Genomic DNA, 7143 nt, shown 5'->3' with positions numbered 1-7143 from the left:
TACTCAATCTGCAATCTTCAAATCTCTATCCACAGTCATCAATTCTCATCACTCAACCCTCAACACTCAGTCCTCAATGTTCAATCCTCAATCCCCAATTCTCAATCCTCGATCCTCAATGCTGAATCTTCAATCCTCAATCCTCAATCCTCAATCCTCAATCCTCAATCCTCAATCCTGAATATTCAATCCTCAGTCCCCAATCCTCAATCCTCAATCCTCAATCCTCATTCTTCAATCCTCAATACCCAATCCTCAATCTTCAATCCTCAATCCTCAATCCACAATCCTCAACTCTCAATCCTCAATCCTCAGACCTCAGACATCAAACCTCAATCCTCAACCCTCAGCCCTCATCGTCAATCCTCAAACTTCAATCCTCAAACCTCAATCGTCAATCCTCAATCCTCAATCATCAATCCACAATACTCAACCTTCAATCCTGAATCCTCAATCCTCAATCCTCAATATTCAATCCTGAATACTCAACTTTAAATACTCAATCCGCAATCATCAATCCTCAATCCTGAATCCTCAGTCATCAAGCCTCAATCTTCAATACTCAATCGTCAATCCTCAGACCTCAATCCTCAAACCTCAATCCTCGTACCTCAAACCTCAATCCTCAACCCTCAGTCCTCATCCTCAATTCTCAATTCTCAATCCTCAATCCTCAACCCTCAATCTTCTATCATCAATAATCAATCTCCAACCCTAGATCCCCAATCCCCAATCCTCAATCCTTAATCCTCAATCTTCAATCCACAATCCCCAGTCCTCAATCTTCAATCCTGAATGCCCAGTCCTCAATCCTCAATCCTCAGTACTCAATCCTCAGCCCTCAGTCCTCGTCATCAATCCTCAACCCTCAATAATCAACCCGCAATCTTCAATCATCAATACTCAATCTTCAATCCTCAATCCTCAAACTCAATCCTCAATACTCAATCCCCAGTCCTCAGTCCTCAATCTTCAATACTCAATCCGCCAATCCTCAATATTCAACACACAACCCTCAACCATCAATCCTCAATACTCAACCATCAACCCTCAATTCTCAATACTCAGTTGAATATCCTGAATTCTCAGTTTTCAATACTCAATCCTCAATCTTCAATCTTCAAATCTCCATCCACAAACATCAATTCTCATCTCTCAACCCCCAACACTCAGTCCTCAATATTCAATCCTCAATCCTCAATCCTCAATCTTCAATCCTCAATACTCAATCCTCAATCTTCAATCCTCAATCCTCAATATTCAATCCTCAATACTCAATCTTCAATCCTCAATGCTCAATCCTCAATCCTCAATCCTCAGTCCTCAATCCTCAATCCTCAATCCTCAATCCTCAATCCTCAGTCATCAATCCTCAATCCTCAATCCCCAATCCTCAATATTCAATCCTCAATCCTCAATCCTCAATCCTCAATACTCAATCCTCAATCTTCAATCCTCAATAGTCAATCTTCAATCCTCAATCCTCAATCCTCAATCCTCAATACTCAATCCTCAATCCTCAACCCTCAATCCTCATTCCTCAATCTTCAATCCTCAATACTCAATCTTCAATCCTCAATCCTCAATCCTCAATCCTCAATCCTCATTCTTCAATGCTCAATACCCAATCCTCAATCTTCAATCCTCAAACCTCAATAACCAATTCTCAATCCTCAATCCTCAGTCGTCAGTCCTCAAACCACAATCCTCAACCCTCAGCCCTCATCCTCAATCCTCAATCCTTACTCCTCAGTCCTCAACCATCAATCCTCAATACTCAATTTTCAATCCTCAATCCTCAATCCTCAATCCTCAATCCTCAATGCTAAATCCTCAATCATCAATACTCAATCTTCAATACTCAATCCTCAATCCTCAATCCTGAATCCTCAATACTAAAGCATCAATACTCAATTCTCAATACTCAAAAGAACATCCTGAATTCTCAGGATCCAATACTCAAACCTCAAACCTCAAACCTCAGCCATCATCCTCAATCCTCAATCCTCAATCGTCAATCCTCAACCCTCAATCCTCAACACTCAGCCTTCAACCCTCAATCCTCAATCCTCAATCGTCAATCCGCAATCCTCAATCCTCAGTCATCAATCCTCAACCTTCAATACTCAATCCTCTATCCTCAATCCTCAATCCCCAATCCTCAATCCTCAATCCTCAATCCTCAATTCTCAATCCTCAATCCTCAATCCACAATCCTCAACTCTCAATCCTCAATCCTCAGACCTCAGACATCAAACCTCAATCCTCAACCCTCAGCCCTCATCGTCAATCCTCAAACCTCAATCCTCAAACCTCAATCGTCAATGCTCAATCCTCAATGCTCAATCCTCAATCATCAATCCACAATACTCAACCTTCAATCCTGAATCCTCAATCCTCAATCCTCAATATTCAATCCTGAATACTCAACTTTAAATACTCAATCCGCAATCATCAATCCTCAATCCTGAATCCTCAGTCATCAAGCCTCAATCTTCAATACTCAATCGTCAATCCTCAGACCTCAATCCTCAAACCTCAATCCTCGTACCTCAAACCTCAATCCTCAACCCTCAGTCCTCATCCTCAATTCTCAATTCTCAATCCTCAATCCTCAACCCTCAACCCTCAATCTTCTATCATCAATAATCAATCTCCAACCCTAGATCCCCAATCCCCAATCCTCAATCCTTAATCCTCAATCTTCAATACACAATCCCCAGTCCTCAATCTTCAATCCTGAATGCCCAGTCCTCAATCCTCAATCCTCGGTACTCAATCCTCAGCCCTCAGTCCTCGTCATCAATCCTCAGCCCTCAATAATCAACCCGCAATCTTCAATCATCAATACTCAATCTTCAATCCTCAATCCTCAATACTCAATCCTCAATACTCAATCCCCAGTCCTCAGGCCATAATCTTCAATACTCAATCCGCCAATCCTCAATATTCAACACACAACCCTCAACCATCAATCCTCAATACTCAACCATCAACCCTCAATTCTCAATACTCAGTTGAATATCCTGAATTCTCAGTTTTCAATACTCAATCCTCAATCTTCAATCTTCAAATCTCCATCCACAAACATCAATTCTCATCTCTCAACCCTCAACACTCAGTCCTCAATATTCAATCCTCAATCCTCAATCCTCAATCTTCAATCGTCAATACTCAATCTTCAATCCTCAATCGTCAATTCTCAATCTTCAATACTCAACACTCAATCCTCAATCCTCAATATTCAATCCTCAATACTCAATCTTCAATCTTCAATCCTCAGTCCTCAAACCTCAATTCTGAATCCTCAATACTGAATCCTCAACCTACAGCCCTCAGTCCTCAACAATCAGTTGTCAATCCTCAATCCTCAGTATAATGTCCTCAATTCACAGTTTTCAATACTCAATACTCAATCTGCAATCTTCAAATCTCTATCCACAAATATCAATTCTCATCAGTCAACCCTCAACACTCAGTACTCAATGTTCAATCCTCAATCCTCAATTCTCAATCTTCGATCCTCAATACTGAATCTTCAATCCTCAATACTCAATCCTCAATCCTCAATCCTCAATCCTGAATATTCAATCCTCTGTCCCCAATCCTCAATCCTCAATCCTCAATCCTCATTCTTCAATCCTCAATACACAATCCTCAATCTTCAATCCTCAATCCTCAATCCTCAATTCTCAATCCTCAATCCTCAGTCATCAGACCTCAAACCTCAATCCTCAACCCTCAGCCCTCATCGTCAATCCTCAAACCTCAATCCTAAATCCTCAATCGTCAATCCTCAATCCTCAATGTTCAATCCACAATACTCAACCTTCAAAACTCAATCCTCAATCCTCAATACTCAATATTCAATCCTCAATACTCAACTTTCAATACTCAATCCGCAATCATCAATCCTCAATCCTGAATCCTCACTCATCAAGCCTCAATCTTCAATACTCAATCGTCAATCCTCAGTCCACAATCCTCAGCCCTCAGTCCTCGTCATCAATCCTCCACCCTCAATAATCAACCCGCAATCTTCAATCATCAATACTCAATCTTCAATCCTCAATCCTCAATACTCAATCCGCAATCATCAATCCTCAATCCTCAATCCTCAGTCATCAATCCTCAATCTTCAATACTCAATCGTCAATCCTCAGTCCTCAATCCTCAATCCTCAATCCTCGTATCACAAACCTCAATCCTCAACCCTAAGTCCCCATCCTCAACTCTTAATTCTCAACCCTCAATCCTCAACACTCGACCTTGAATCCTCAATAATCAATCTCCAATCCTAGATCCCCAATCCCTAATCCTCAATCCTTAATCCTCAATCTTCAATCCTCAATCCCCAGTCCTCAATCTTCAATCCTCAATGCTCAATCCTCAATCCTCAATCCTCAGTCCTCAATCCTCAATCCTCAATCCTCAATCCTCAATCCTCAGTCCTCAATCCTCAATCCTCAATCCCCAATCCTCAATATTCAATCCTCAATCCTCAATCCTCAATACTCAATCCTCAATCTTCAATCCTCAATAGTCAATCTTCAATCCTCAACCCTCAATCCTCAATCCTCAATACTCAATCCTCAATGCTCAACCCTCAATCCTCAATCCTCAATCTTCAATCCTCAATACTCAATCTTCAATCCTCAATCCTCAATCCTCAATCCTCAATCCTCATTCTTCAATCCTCAATACCCAATCCTCAATCTTCAATCCTCAATCCTCAATCCTCAATTCTCAATCCTCAATCCTCAGTCGTCAGTCCTCAAACCACAATCCTCAACCCTCAGCCCTCATCCTCAATCCTCAATCCTTATTCCTCAGTCCTCAACCATCAATCCTCAATACTCAATTTTCAATCCTCAATCCTCAATCCTCAATCCTCAATCCTCAATGCTAAATCCTCAATCATCAATACTCAATCTTCAATACTCAATCCTCAATCCTCAATCCTGAATCCTCAATACTAAAGCATCAATACTCAATTCTCAATACTCAAAAGAACATCCTGAATTCTCAGGATCCAATACTCAAACCTCAAACCTCAAACCTCAGCCATCATCCTCAATCCTCAATCCTCAATCGTCAATCCTCAACCCTCAATCCTCAACACTCAGCCTTCAACCCTCAATCCTCAATCCTCAATCGTCAATCCGCAATCCTCAATCCTCAGTCATCAATCCTCAACCTTCAATACTCAATCCTCTATCCTCAATCCTCAATCCCCAATCCTCAATCCTCAATCCTCAATCCTCAATTCTCAATCCTCAATCCTCAATCCACAATCCTCAACTCTCAATCCTCAATCCTCAGACCTCAGACATCAAACCTCAATCCTCAACCCTCAGCCCTCATCGTCAATCCTCAAACCTCAATCCTCAAACCTCAATCGTCAATGCTCAATCCTCAATGCTCAATCCTCAATCATCAATCCACAATACTCAACCTTCAATCCTGAATCCTCAATCCTCAATCCTCAATATTCAATCCTGAATACTCAACTTTAAATACTCAATCCGCAATCATCAATCCTCAATCCTGAATCCTCAGTCATCAAGCCTCAATCTTCAATACTCAATCGTCAATCCTCAGACCTCAATCCTCAAACCTCAATCCTCGTACCTCAAACCTCAATCCTCAACCCTCAGTCCTCATCCTCAATTCTCAATTCTCAATCCTCAATCCTCAACCCTCAACCCTCAATCTTCTATCATCAATAATCAATCTCCAACCCTAGATCCCCAATCCCCAATCCTCAATCCTTAATCCTCAATCTTCAATACACAATCCCCAGTCCTCAATCTTCAATCCTGAATGCCCAGTCCTCAATCCTCAATCCTCGGTACTCAATCCTCAGCCCTCAGTCCTCGTCATCAATCCTCAGCCCTCAATAATCAACCCGCAATCTTCAATCATCAATACTCAATCTTCAATCCTCAATCCTCAATACTCAATCCTCAATACTCAATCCCCAGTCCTCAGGCCATAATCCTCAATACTCAATCCGCCAATCCTCAATATTCAACACACAACCCTCAACCATCAATCCTCAATACTCAACCATCAACCCTCAATTCTCAATACTCAGTTGAATATCCTGAATTCTCAGTTTTCAATACTCAATCCTCAATCTTCAATCTTCAAATCTCCATCCACAAACATCAATTCTCATCTCTCAACCCTCAACACTCAGTCCTCAATATTCAATCCTCAATCCTCAATCCTCAATCTTCAATCGTCAATACTCAATCTTCAATCCTCAATCGTCAATTCTCAATCTTCAATACTCAACACTCAATCCTCAATCCTCAATATTCAATCCTCAATACTCAATCTTCAATCCTCAATCCGCAATCATCAATCCTCAATCCTCAATCCTCAGTCATCAATCCTCAATCTTCAATACTCAATCGTCAATCCTCAGTCCTCAATCCTCAATCCTCAATCCTCGTATCACAAACCTCAATCCTCAACCCTAAGTCCCCATCCTCAACTCTTAATTCTCAACCCTCAATCCTCAACACTCGATCTTGAATTCTCAATAATCAATCTCCAATCCTAGATCCCCAATCCCTAATCCTCAATCCTTAATCCTCAATCTTCAATCCTCAATCCCCAGTCCTCAATCTTCAATCCTCAATGCTCAATCCTCAATCCTCAATCCTCAGTCCTCAATCCTCAATCCTCAATCCTCAATCCTCAATCCTCAGTCCTCAATCCTCAATCCTCAATCCCCAATCCTCAATATTCAATCCTCAATCCTCAATCCTCAATACTCAATCCTCAATCTTCAATCCTCAATAGTCAATCTTCAATCCTCAACCCTCAATCCTCAATCCTCAATACTCAATCCTCAATGCTCAACCCTCAATCCTCAATCCTCAATCTTCAATCATCAATACTCAATCTTCAATCCTCAATCCTCAATCCTCAATCCTCAATCCTCATTCTTCAATCCTCAATACCCAATCCTCAATCTTCAATCCTCAATCCTCAATCCTCAATTCTCAATCCTCAATCCTCAGTCGTCAGTCCTCAAACCACAATCCTCAACCCTTAGCCCTCATCCTCAATCCTCAATCCTTATTCCTCAGTCCTCAACCATCAATCCTCAATACTCAATTTTCAATCCTC

Source organism: Calliopsis andreniformis, unplaced genomic scaffold (assembly GCF_051401765.1).
Source record: "Calliopsis andreniformis isolate RMS-2024a unplaced genomic scaffold, iyCalAndr_principal scaffold0106, whole genome shotgun sequence".
In the NCBI taxonomy this organism is placed as follows: Eukaryota; Metazoa; Arthropoda; class Insecta; order Hymenoptera; family Andrenidae; genus Calliopsis; species Calliopsis andreniformis.
Note: the sequence above shows the minus strand (reverse complement) of the source record.